General features: G+C 53.6%; 1 non-coding gene across 1 annotated transcript; it reads left to right on the top strand.

The window, feature by feature from the left end:
- The first annotated feature begins 12684 nt into the window (after positions 1-12684).
- Positions 12685-12768, top strand: MIR9845-2 (microRNA mir-9845-2). Its single transcript, NR_128533.1, has one exon. It is a non-coding gene; the product is annotated as a microRNA 9845-2 (primary transcript).
- The last annotated feature ends 347 nt before the right edge of the window (positions 12769-13115 follow it).

Raw genomic sequence — 13115 nt, 5'->3', positions numbered from 1 at the left:
CAACCCAATGTATGTTCATGATGGCAGTGGACACATTTGGGGATTTGGAGTCGGAGTAGCCTTTGAATTGTGGTCTCTTGGCCTGGCTTGCCAACAACAGGTATGGAGATACACCCCAGTGGGTTTACTCCTCTCTTTCTTTCTCTTTACGTCTTGGGGAAGGTTTCCTTTGGAGTCTTGGGGATGTTGGGAGCATTTTGACCCCAGGTCACCTGGAGTCGACAGCACGTTCGTGGGAGCTCTTCTCCAAAGTTCAGGCCTTTCTGCATGACCGAACTCTGTGCACGCCTGGCCTTTGTATAACCCAGGGACGTCAAGGAATCTTGATGCCAGGACGGAGGGAAACATGTGGAGCTTATATCTCTCTTTCAAGGGTTTCAAGCTCCCTTGGAGTTTCCCCACACATAATCCCTCTCCATTTCTCTCTCTCCGTCTCTCGGTCCCTCCGTCTCTTTCTCAGTCTCTCTCTCTCTCAGTCTCTCTCTCTCTCTCTATGTCTATCTCTCTCTCTCCATTTCTCTGCTGGGACCCTGTGGGTCTCACTTTCTATAACTCCTTGGTTCACTCCCAACTCAGCTTAACGGTCTCAATTCCTTCTCCTCTTTGGCCACTTACGTCTACATGAATGGAACCGTAGACTTTGCACACTGGCCTTGACAGTGTAATATGCAGACTTGTGGTTGGTGTTGAAGTCGTCATCACTGCATGTGCTGAGGTCCGTCCTGATGGACACTTGCCCAGTTGCGTTGGATATTCACGTCGATCTGCTGGAGGTCACTTTGTGCTGATGTATCATAAATATCCGGGACTTGGAAGCTCACCTGAAGCGAAGTTGGCTTTGCTTGTATCGGAAGCAAATTCTGCGAGACACAGCATCCTGGAACACAGGAAGTGGTCTTTGACGGCCTTTGCTTTGGGGGCTGTGGGGTAAGCGCTTCGCAAGGGGACCCGCCATGGGGCCGTCAGTTGCATGCGAATCACCAAGGAAGAATTCCTGTGTGCCGGCCGGACAGAAGGGAGACCGATCCAGGGGGATTCCTCTGCTTCTGTGTGCTTTGACAGGTCTTGACTAGGAGAGCCCACACTGAGGCCATGTGGCTGAGAACAGACAACGTGTTGTTAGTGGGCACTTCGGGAAGAGAGGCCGTTGGTGGCTTGGAGCGTGGCATAACGCAGGAAGCTATGGATTTCGTGGATGCAACGATGTGCTGGAATCCACACGTCCGCTGGCCCTCACAGACTTTTCCCTTGGGGTGGTGTGAACCCGCGGCCCTTTCTTCCATTCTTGTCCACCACCACTAGGGCCTGAACCCAGATCGGCCCGGGGTCCTTTGTGTGCAGGCAGGCCTCCAGGTAACTCACTGTGGCCCGGCCACAGCACGAGGCAGCATAATCAGGGTGTCTCGAGCTGGTGAGTCATTTTGCGAGGAGTCCCGGCAGGGCTTCCTTCCAAACGGGTGCTGTGGTGTCGGCACCGCCGAGAAGCTTTCCTTTTCTACCCCCCAGAAGTGCAGTCAGTGTTTGTTGGTGGTTTGCATGGTTCTATTTGTCTTTGGGTTCGTGCCACTCATAGGCCGAGGCTTTGAGCTGATATGCCCTGGATGTAGACGAGAGAAGCTGGTGTGATTTTTCGAAGGGCGACACTACCAGAGACATCGTGCAGAAACCCATCAGTACACTCGATAGCACTGGTAGGCGGAAGGCGGGTTGCTCCCAAGACTCTGATGTCCCTTCACACTAGGGTCTTCCATCCATTTCCTTTGCCAGCGTGGACTTGAGAAGTGGGAGGATTTGGTCCCCAGGAGATGGACTTCACGTGCCCTCACATAGGCATCCTTGGTGCCCCCACGTTCCCCATGCCGCTGGGCTTCCAATTGTAGATATGTCTTGGCACTCCTTTTGAGCAGAGACAGCCCTTGCCTCGGGGACATTCTGCATGGTTGAAGCAGCCCAGCAGGGCCCTGAGGGCACCAGGGATCTGCATCCCTGCTGACGCATCCCTGAGCTCTCCCCCATAGGTTCTTGGGAATCCTGGTGGTCCTTGACCTGGGGTGCCCTGTCAGGGTGCACCATCGGCTGCAGGCCACGAGGTTCCTCTGCCAAGTTGCAATGCTTTTCTCAAAATTCAGACTTCCCTGGGTGTCCGGAGTCTCGATGTCGATGTAGCCTCCTGTAAAGTCAGCCGTGGTGTGTGATGAGAGCCATGCTTCAACCTTTTGGTTTGCCTCTCTGCCTTCCTTCCCACTTTCTGTATTCCATTCGCCTTAACACCTTTTTCCATCCCTAATTTCCTCCCACGAAATCCCTCCTCCACAATGCGAGCCTTGCTGCTCACTTCCTGCATCTCCTTCACATCAGTATAGCTTTCTCACTACCTAGCCCTTATCATCAATCTCCTCTTCCTCCTCATCAATTAATAATTCTCTCTCCAGGGTTTTTCTTTGGGATGATAGCCAAGAAAAGCCAGGACGTTTTTGCGACTTCTGGAGACTCAGCAGGAATCTTGGACTGTGGTTTTCTCTGGCATGGAAGATACGATTTGGGTTCCTCTCTCAGGAAATGCGCAGGGGTTTTGGCTATTTTTTTAACCGGGTGTCCTCTTAGATCCATAGTCCTATTCCCTTCAGAAACACTAGCACGTGTGTTTACAATGGGGAAAAGTCTTTAGGCACCCGTGGTCCAGTGGAGCAGGAGAGCCTGAGGAATCGTCGTGCCCCCCATCCTGAAGCTGTCTTGGAACGGTTCAAAGGAAAGCAGGCTAATCCATAGCCCCCCAAAGCCACCATAAACAACCCAAGCCCAAAGAAGGGTTAAAGAACCTTGAGAAAACCACACCCATGGAAGGAATGTAAAGCAGAGCAGAGGAATGTGTGGAATGCAGACAGGGGTGAAACACTTAGGGTCCCATATGGAAAACGGGGAAAACCACAGGTTGGCCTGTGGAAATGCAGGAATCTGACAGAGGCGGGCAGAGAAGGTCTGGAATGATGCCAGGTCTGAACCAGAGGGTGAGTCTCACGTGGCTAGCCGTGAAGACCATATGGCCTGCACTCCAAAGGCCTGGGAGACTCGGAGCTGGGCCGCCACTTGAAAGGGCCTTAGGTTGTCCTCCTTCCTCCCAGGTCCTCAAACTGGAGGGGAATTCTCAATGACTGTTAGATCTCCGACCTTGCGTGAAGTGAGGTCTGTGGTACGGCCCAGCCGTCCAGGTGATGGGCAACCCTGTGGGCAGGCTCTACAGGTACCTGAGGAATGCCCTGGAGTTTTGGGGGGTGGGGAATTTCCAGCAGCTCCGCTGATTTCCATACATCAGGACGTGGCCACCTCAGCCTCTACCAGACCCCTGTCTCCAGGGAGAGCACTGTGGGCCAGCATTCTCCCGGCCAGCCGGTCGCTTCTTCTCGCTTCTCCGACTGACCTCGAAGCATGGATTCCTCAAGCACGTCCTGCACATCAAGCGGTAGGTTGACCTCTGCCTCTGAGCTGGGGTTGCAAATCCCAGAGGCCGGGAGTCCTTCCCGCCTGTGCATCCTGCATCGATAGGGCCATGCCGTTCATTAGGGCATATTCCGTGATTGGGCTGGCCTTTGGCCAGTGCTCAGTTGGCCTCAGGATGCAGACTCGCCTCAGAATGACACCCTTGCTCCATACCCAGGGGAGTTTCGCTCTGGGATGGAAGTGGATGTTGCCTCTTCCTAGAGAGGTGCCCACGCAGATCACGCATCAATGGGCGAAAGGTCCTAACAGGATTTCTCAGGGCCCATCCTCTCCTTTGCTGCTGGCCAACCTTTCCATTCAACCCAATGTATGTTCATGATGGCAGTGGACACATTTGGGGATTTGGAGTCGGAGTAGCCTTTGAATTGTGGTCTCTTGGCCTGGCTTGCCAACAACAGGTATGGAGATACACCCCAGTGGGTTTACTCCTCTCTTTCTTTCTCTTTACGTCTTGGGGAAGGTTTCCTTTGGAGTCTTGGGGATGTTGGGAGCATTTTGACCCCAGGTCACCTGGAGTCGACAGCACGTTCGTGGGAGCTCTTCTCCAAAGTTCAGGCCTTTCTGCATGACCGAACTCTGTGCACGCCTGGCCTTTGTATAACCCAGGGACGTCAAGGAATCTTGATGCCAGGACGGAGGGAAACATGTGGAGCTTATATCTCTCTTTCAAGGGTTTCAAGCTCCCTTGGAGTTTCCCCACACATAATCCCTCTCCATTTCTCTCTCTCCGTCTCTCGGTCCCTCCGTCTCTTTCTCACTCTCTCTCTCTCTCAGTCTCTCTCTCTCTCTCTATGTCTATCTCTCTCTCTCCATTTCTCTGCTGGGACCCTGTGGGTCTCACTTTCTATAACTCCTTGGTTCACTCCCAACTCAGCTTAACGGTCTCAATTCCTTCTCCTCTTTGGCCACTTACGTCTACATGAATGGAACCGTAGACTTTGCACACTGGCCTTGACAGTGTAATATGCAGACTTGTGGTTGGTGTTGAAGTCGTCATCACTGCATGTGCTGAGGTCCGTCCTGATGGACACTTGCCCAGTTGCGTTGGATATTCACGTCGATCTGCTGGAGGTCACTTTGTGCTGATGTATCATAAATATCCGGGACTTGGAAGCTCACCTGAAGCGAAGTTGGCTTTGCTTGTATCGGAAGCAAATTCTGCGAGACACAGCATCCTGGAACACAGGAAGTGGTCTTTGACGGCCTTTGCTTTGGGGGCTGTGGGGTAAGCGCTTCGCAAGGGGACCCGCCATGGGGCCGTCAGTTGCATGCGAATCACCAAGGAAGAATTCCTGTGTGCCGGCCGGACAGAAGGGAGACCGATCCAGGGGGATTCCTCTGCTTCTGTGTGCTTTGACAGGTCTTGACTAGGAGAGCCCACACTGAGGCCATGTGGCTGAGAACAGACAACGTGTTGTTAGTGGGCACTTCGGGAAGAGAGGCCGTTGGTGGCTTGGAGCGTGGCATAACGCAGGAAGCTATGGATTTCATGGATGCAACGATGTGCTGGAATCCACACGTCCGCTGGCCCTCACAGACTTTTCCCTTGGGGTGGTGTGAACCCGCGGCCCTTTCTTCCATTCTTGTCCACCACCACTAGGGCCTGAACCCAGATCGGCCCGGGGTCCTTTGTGTGCAGGCACGCCCCCCTGGGTCTCACTGTGGCCAGGCCACAGCACGAGACAGCATAATCAGGGTGTCTCGAGCTGGTGAGTCATTTTGCGAGGAGTCCCGGCAGGGCTTCCTTCCAAACGGGTGCTGTGGTGTCGGCACCGCCGAGAAGCTTTCCTTTTCTACCCCCCAGAAGTGCAGTCAGTGTTTGTTGGTGGTTTGCATGGTTCTATTTGTCTTTGGGTTCGTGCCACTCATAGGCCGAGGCTTTGAGCTGATATGCCCTGGATGTAGACGAGAGAAGCTGGTGTGATTTTTCGAAGGGCGACACTACCAGAGACATCGTGCAGAAACCCATCAGTACACTCGATAGCACTGGTAGGCGGAAGGCGGGTTGCTCCCAAGACTCTGATGTCCCTTCACACTAGGGTCTTCCATCCATTTCCTTTGCCAGCGTGGACTTGAGAAGTGGGAGGATTTGGTCCCCAGGAGATGGACTTCACGTGCCCTCACATAGGCATCCTTGGTGCCCCCACGTTCCCCATGCCGCTGGGCTTCCAATTGTAGATATGTCTTGGCACTCCTTTTGAGCAGAGACAGCCCTTGCCTCGGGGACATTCTGCATGGTTGAAGCAGCCCAGCAGGGCCCTGAGGGCACCAGGGATCTGCATCCCTGCTGACGCATCCCTGAGCTCTCCCCCATAGGTTCTTGGGAATCCTGGTGGTCCTTGACCTGGGGTGCCCTGTCAGGGTGCACCATCGGCTGCAGGCCACGAGGTTCCTCTGCCAAGTTGCAATGCTTTTCTCAAAATTCAGACTTCCCTGGGTGTCCGGAGTCTCGATGTCGATGTAGCCTCCTGTAAAGTCAGCCGTGGTGTGTGATGAGAGCCATGCTTCAACCTTTTGGTTTGCCTCTCTGCCTTCCTTCCCACTTTCTGTATTCCATTCGCCTTAACACCTTTTTCCATCCCTAATTTCCTCCCACGAAATCCCTCCTCCACAATGCGAGCCTTGCTGCTCACTTCCTGCATCTCCTTCACATCAGTATAGCTTTCTCACTACCTAGCCCTTATCATCAATCTCCTCTTCCTCCTCATCAATTAATAATTCTCTCTCCAGGGTTTTTCTTTGGGATGATAGCCAAGAAAAGCCAGGACGTTTTTGCGACTTCTGGAGACTCAGCAGGAATCTTGGACTGTGGTTTTCTCTGGCATGGAAGATACGATTTGGGTTCCTCTCTCAGGAAATGCGCAGGGGTTTTGGCTATTTTTTTAACCGGGTGTCCTCTTAGATCCATAGTCCTATTCCCTTCAGAAACACTAGCACGTGTGTTTACAATGGGGAAAAGTCTTTAGGCACCCGTGGTCCAGTGGAGCAGGAGAGCCTGAGGAATCGTCGTGCCCCCCATCCTGAAGCTGTCTTGGAACGGTTCAAAGGAAAGCAGGCTAATCCATAGCCCCCCAAAGCCACCATAAACAACCCAAGCCCAAAGAAGGGTTAAAGAACCTTGAGAAAACCACACCCATGGAAGGAATGTAAAGCAGAGCAGAGGAATGTGTGGAATGCAGACAGGGGTGAAACACTTAGGGTCCCATATGGAAAACGGGGAAAACCACAGGTTGGCCTGTGGAAATGCAGGAATCTGACAGAGGCGGGCAGAGAAGGTCTGGAATGATGCCAGGTCTGAACCAGAGGGTGAGTCTCACGTGGCTAGCCGTGAAGACCATATGGCCTGCACTCCAAAGGCTTGGGAGACTCGGAGCTGGGCTGCCACTTGAAAGGGCCTTAGGTTGTCTTCCTTCCTCCCAGGTCCTCAAACTGGAGGGGAATTCTCAATGACTGTTAGATCTCCGACCTTGCGTGAAGTGAGGTCTGTGGTACGGCCCAGCCGTCCAGGTGATGGGCAACCCTGTGGGCAGGCTCTACAGGTACCTGAGGAATGCCCTGGAGTTTTGGGGGGTGGGGAATTTCCAGCAGCTCCGCTGATTTCCATACATCAGGACGTGGCCACCTCAGCCTCTACCAGACCCCTGTCTCCAGGGAGAGCACTGTGGGCCAGCATTCTCCCGGCCAGCCGGTCGCTTCTTCTCGCTTCTCCGACTGACCTCGAAGCATGGATTCCTCCAGCACGTCCTGCACATCAAGCGGTAGGTTGACCTCTGCCTCTGAGCTGGGGTTGCAAATCCCAGAGGCCGGGAGTCCTTCCCGCCTGTGCATCCTGCATCGATAGGGCCATGCCGTTCATTAGGGCATATTCCGTGATTGGGCTGGCCTTTGGCCAGTGCTCAGTTGGCCTCAGGATGCAGACTCGCCTCAGAATGACACCCTTGCTCCATACCCAGGGGAGTTTCGCTCTGGGATGGAAGTGGATGTTGCCTCTTCCTAGAGAGGTGCCCACGCAGATCACGCATCAATGGGCGAAAGGTCCTAACAGGATTTCTCAGGGCCCATCCTCTCCTTTGCTGCTGGCCAACCTTTCCATTCAACCCAATGTATGTTCATGATGGCAGTGGACACATTTGGGGATTTGGAGTCGGAGTAGCCTTTGAATTGTGGTCTCTTGGCCTGGCTTGCCAACAACAGGTATGGAGATACACCCCAGTGGGTTTACTCCTCTCTTTCTTTCTCTTTACGTCTTGGGGAAGGTTTCCTTTGGAGTCTTGGGGATGTTGGGAGCATTTTGACCCCAGGTCACCTGGAGTCGACAGCACGTTCGTGGGAGCTCTTCTCCAAAGTTCAGGCCTTTCTGCATGACCGAACTCTGTGCACGCCTGGCCTTTGTATAACCCAGGGACGTCAAGGAATCTTGATGCCAGGACGGAGGGAAACATGTGGAGCTTATATCTCTCTTTCAAGGGTTTCAAGCTCCCTTGGAGTTTCCCCACACATAATCCCTCTCCATTTCTCTCTCTCCGTCTCTCGGTCCCTCCGTCTCTTTCTCACTCTCTCTCTCTCTCAGTCTCTCTCTCTCTCTCTATGTCTATCTCTCTCTCTCCATTTCTCTGCTGGGACCCTGTGGGTCTCACTTTCTATAACTCCTTGGTTCACTCCCAACTCAGCTTAACGGTCTCAATTCCTTCTCCTCTTTGGCCACTTACGTCTACATGAATGGAACCGTAGACTTTGCACACTGGCCTTGACAGTGTAATATGCAGACTTGTGGTTGGTGTTGAAGTCGTCATCACTGCATGTGCTGAGGTCCGTCCTGATGGACACTTGCCCAGTTGCGTTGGATATTCACGTCGATCTGCTGGAGGTCACTTTGTGCTGATGTATCATAAATATCCGGGACTTGGAAGCTCACCTGAAGCGAAGTTGGCTTTGCTTGTATCGGAAGCAAATTCTGCGAGACACAGCATCCTGGAACACAGGAAGTGGTCTTTGACGGCCTTTGCTTTGGGGGCTGTGGGGTAAGCGCTTCGCAAGGGGACCCGCCATGGGGCCGTCAGTTGCATGCGAATCACCAAGGAAGAATTCCTGTGTGCCGGCCGGACAGAAGGGAGACCGATCCAGGGGGATTCCTCTGCTTCTGTGTGCTTTGACAGGTCTTGACTAGGAGAGCCCACACTGAGGCCATGTGGCTGAGAACAGACAACGTGTTGTTAGTGGGCACTTCGGGAAGAGAGGCCGTTGGTGGCTTGGAGCGTGGCATAACGCAGGAAGCTATGGATTTCGTGGATGCAACGATGTGCTGGAATCCACACGTCCGCTGGCCCTCACAGACTTTTCCCTTGGGGTGGTGTGAACCCGCGGCCCTTTCTTCCATTCTTGTCCACCACCACTAGGGCCTGAACCCAGATCGGCCCGGGGTCCTTTGTGTGCAGGCAGGCCTCCCTGTAACTCACTGTGGCCCGGCCACAGCACGAGGCAGCATAATCAGGGTGTCTCGAGCTGGTGAGTCATTTTGCGAGGAGTCCCGGCAGGGCTTCCTTCCAAACGGGTGCTGTGGTGTCGGCACCGCCGAGAAGCTTTCCTTTTCTACCCCCCAGAAGTGCAGTCAGTGTTTGTTGGTGGTTTGCATGGTTCTATTTGTCTTTGGGTTCGTGCCACTCATAGGCCGAGGCTTTGAGCTGATATGCCCTGGATGTAGACGAGAGAAGCTGGTGTGATTTTTCGAAGGGCGACACTACCAGAGACATCGTGCAGAAACCCATCAGTACACTCGATAGCACTGGTAGGCGGAAGGCGGGTTGCTCCCAAGACTCTGATGTCCCTTCACACTAGGGTCTTCCATCCATTTCCTTTGCCAGCGTGGACTTGAGAAGTGGGAGGATTTGGTCCCCAGGAGATGGACTTCACGTGCCCTCACATAGGCATCCTTGGTGCCCCCACGTTCCCCATGCCGCTGGGCTTCCAATTGTAGATATGTCTTGGCACTCCTTTTGAGCAGAGACAGCCCTTGCCTCGGGGACATTCTGCATGGTTGAAGCAGCCCAGCAGGGCCCTGAGGGCACCAGGGATCTGCATCCCTGCTGACGCATCCCTGAGCTCTCCCCCATAGGTTCTTGGGAATCCTGGTGGTCCTTGACCTGGGGTGCCCTGTCAGGGTGCACCATCGGCTGCAGGCCACGAGGTTCCTCTGCCAAGTTGCAATGCTTTTCTCAAAATTCAGACTTCCCTGGGTGTCCGGAGTCTCGATGTCGATGTAGCCTCCTGTAAAGTCAGCCGTGGTGTGTGATGAGAGCCATGCTTCAACCTTTTGGTTTGCCTCTCTGCCTTCCTTCCCACTTTCTGTATTCCATTCGCCTTAACACCTTTTTCCATCCCTAATTTCCTCCCACGAAATCCCTCCTCCACAATGCGAGCCTTGCTGCTCACTTCCTGCATCTCCTTCACATCAGTATAGCTTTCTCACTACCTAGCCCTTATCATCAATCTCCTCTTCCTCCTCATCAATTAATAATTCTCTCTCCAGGGTTTTTCTTTGGGATGATAGCCAAGAAAAGCCAGGACGTTTTTGCGACTTCTGGAGACTCAGCAGGAATCTTGGACTGTGGTTTTCTCTGGCATGGAAGATACGATTTGGGTTCCTCTCTCAGGAAATGCGCAGGGGTTTTGGCTATTTTTTTAACCGGGTGTCCTCTTAGATCCATAGTCCTATTCCCTTCAGAAACACTAGCACGTGTGTTTACAATGGGGAAAAGTCTTTAGGCACCCGTGGTCCAGTGGAGCAGGAGAGCCTGAGGAATCGTCGTGCCCCCCATCCTGAAGCTGTCTTGGAACGGTTCAAAGGAAAGCAGGCTAATCCATAGCCCCCCAAAGCCACCATAAACAACCCAAGCCCAAAGAAGGGTTAAAGAACCTTGAGAAAACCACACCCATGGAAGGAATGTAAAGCAGAGCAGAGGAATGTGTGGAATGCAGACAGGGGTGAAACACTTAGGGTCCCATATGGAAAACGGGGAAAACCACAGGTTGGCCTGTGGAAATGCAGGAATCTGACAGAGGCGGGCAGAGAAGGTCTGGAATGATGCCAGGTCTGAACCAGAGGGTGAGTCTCACGTGGCTAGCCGTGAAGACCATATGGCCTGCACTCCAAAGGCCTGGGAGACTCGGAGCTGGGCCGCCACTTGAAAGGGCCTTAGGTTGTCCTCCTTCCTCCCAGGTCCTCAAACTGGAGGGGAATTCTCAATGACTGTTAGATCTCCGACCTTGCGTGAAGTGAGGTCTGTGGTACGGCCCAGCCGTCCAGGTGATGGGCAACCCTGTGGGCAGGCTCTACAGGTACCTGAGGAATGCTCTGGAGTTTTGGGGGGTGGGGAATTTCCAGCAGCTCCGCTGATTTCCATACATCAGGACGTGGCCACCTCAGCCTCTACCAGACCCCTGTCTCCAGGGAGAGCACTGTGGGCCAGCATTCTCCCGGCCAGCCGGTCGCTTCTTCTCGCTTCTCCGACTGACCTCGAAGCATGGATTCCTCAAGCACGTCCTGCACATCAAGCGGTAGGTTGACCTCTGCCTCTGAGCTGGGGTTGCAAATCCCAGAGGCCGGGAGTCCTTCCCGCCTGTGCATCCTGCATCGATAGGGCCATGCCGTTCATTAGGGCATATTCCGTGATTGGGCTGGCCTTTGGCCAGTGCTCAGTTGGCCTCAGGATGCAGACTCGCCTCAGAATGACACCCTTGCTCCATACCCAGGGGAGTTTCGCTCTGGGATGGAAGTGGATGTTGCCTCTTCCTAGAGAGGTGCCCACGCAGATCACGCATCAATGGGCGAAAGGTCCTAACAGGATTTCTCAGGGCCCATCCTCTCCTTTGCTGCTGGCCAACCTTTCCATTCAACCCAATGTATGTTCATGATGGCAGTGGACACATTTGGGGATTTGGAGTCGGAGTAGCCTTTGAATTGTGGTCTCTTGGCCTGGCTTGCCAACAACAGGTATGGAGATACACCCCAGTGGGTTTACTCCTCTCTTTCTTTCTCTTTACGTCTTGGGGAAGGTTTCCTTTGGAGTCTTGGGGATGTTGGGAGCATTTTGACCCCAGGTCACCTGGAGTCGACAGCACGTTCGTGGGAGCTCTTCTCCAAAGTTCAGGCCTTTCTGCATGACCGAACTCTGTGCACGCCTGGCCTTTGTATAACCCAGGGACGTCAAGGAATCTTGATGCCAGGACGGAGGGAAACATGTGGAGCTTATATCTCTCTTTCAAGGGTTTCAAGCTCCCTTGGAGTTTCCCCACACATAATCCCTCTCCATTTCTCTCTCTCCGTCTCTCGGTCCCTCCGTCTCTTTCTCACTCTCTCTCTCTCTCAGTCTCTCTCTCTCTCTCTATGTCTATCTCTCTCTCTCCATTTCTCTGCTGGGACCCTGTGGGTCTCACTTTCTATAACTCCTTGGTTCACTCCCAACTCAGCCTTACGGTCTCAATTCCTTCTCCTCTTTGGCCACTTACGTCTACATGAATGGAACCGTAGACTTTGCACACTGGCCTTGACAGTGTAATATGCAGACTTGTGGTTGGTGTTGAAGTCGTCATCACTGCATGTGCTGAGGTCCGTCCTGATGGACACTTGCCCAGTTGCGTTGGATATTCACGTCGATCTGCTGGAGGTCACTTTGTGCTGATGTATCATAAATATCCGGGACTTGGAAGCTCACCTGAAGCGAAGTTGGCTTTGCTTGTATCGGAAGCAAATTCTGCGAGACACAGCATCCTGGAACACAGGAAGTGGTCTTTGACGGCCTTTGCTTTGGGGGCTGTGGGGTAAGCGCTTCGCAAGGGGACCCGCCATGGGGCCGTCAGTTGCATGCGAATCACCAAGGAAGAATTCCTGTGTGCCGGCCGGACAGAAGGGAGACCGATCCAGGGGGATTCCTCTGCTTCTGTGTGCTTTGACAGGTCTTGACTAGGAGAGCCCACACTGAGGCCATGTGGCTGAGAACAGACAACGTGTTGTTAGTGGGCACTTCGGGAAGAGAGGCCGTTGGTGGCTTGGAGCGTGGCATAACGCAGGAAGCTATGGATTTCATGGATGCAACGATGTGCTGGAATCCACACGTCCGCTGGCCCTCACAGACTTTTCCCTTGGGGTGGTGTGAACCCGCGGCCCTTTCTTCCATTCTTGTCCACCACCACTAGGGCCTGAACCCAGATCGGCCCGGGGTCCTTTGTGTGCAGGCACGCCCCCCTGGGTCTCACTGTGGCCAGGCCACAGCACGAGACAGCATAATCAGGGTGTCTCGAGCTGGTGAGTCATTTTGCGAGGAGTCCCGGCAGGGCTTCCTTCCAAACGGGTGCTGTGGTGTCGGCACCGCCGAGAAGCTTTCCTTTTCTACCCCCCAGAAGTGCAGTCAGTGTTTGTTGGTGGTTTGCATGGTTCTATTTGTCTTTGGGTTCGTGCCACTCATAGGCCGAGGCTTTGAGCTGATATGCCCTGGATGTAGACGAGAGAAGCTGGTGTGATTTTTCGAAGGGCGACACTACCAGAGACATCGTGCAGAAACCCATCAGTACACTCGATAGCACTGGTAGGCGGAAGGCGGGTTGCTCCCAAGACTCTGATG

This window comes from Sus scrofa, chromosome 10 (assembly GCF_054392235.1).
Source record: "Sus scrofa isolate SSC_HxYL_T2T_F1_AM1 chromosome 10, Sscrofa_HxYL_maternal_Yorkshire_Landrace_v2.0, whole genome shotgun sequence".
Lineage (NCBI taxonomy): Eukaryota > Metazoa > Chordata > Mammalia > Artiodactyla > Suidae > Sus > Sus scrofa.
The sequence above is the reverse complement of the archived record's forward strand: the minus strand, read 5'-3'. Positions and strand labels throughout refer to the sequence as shown.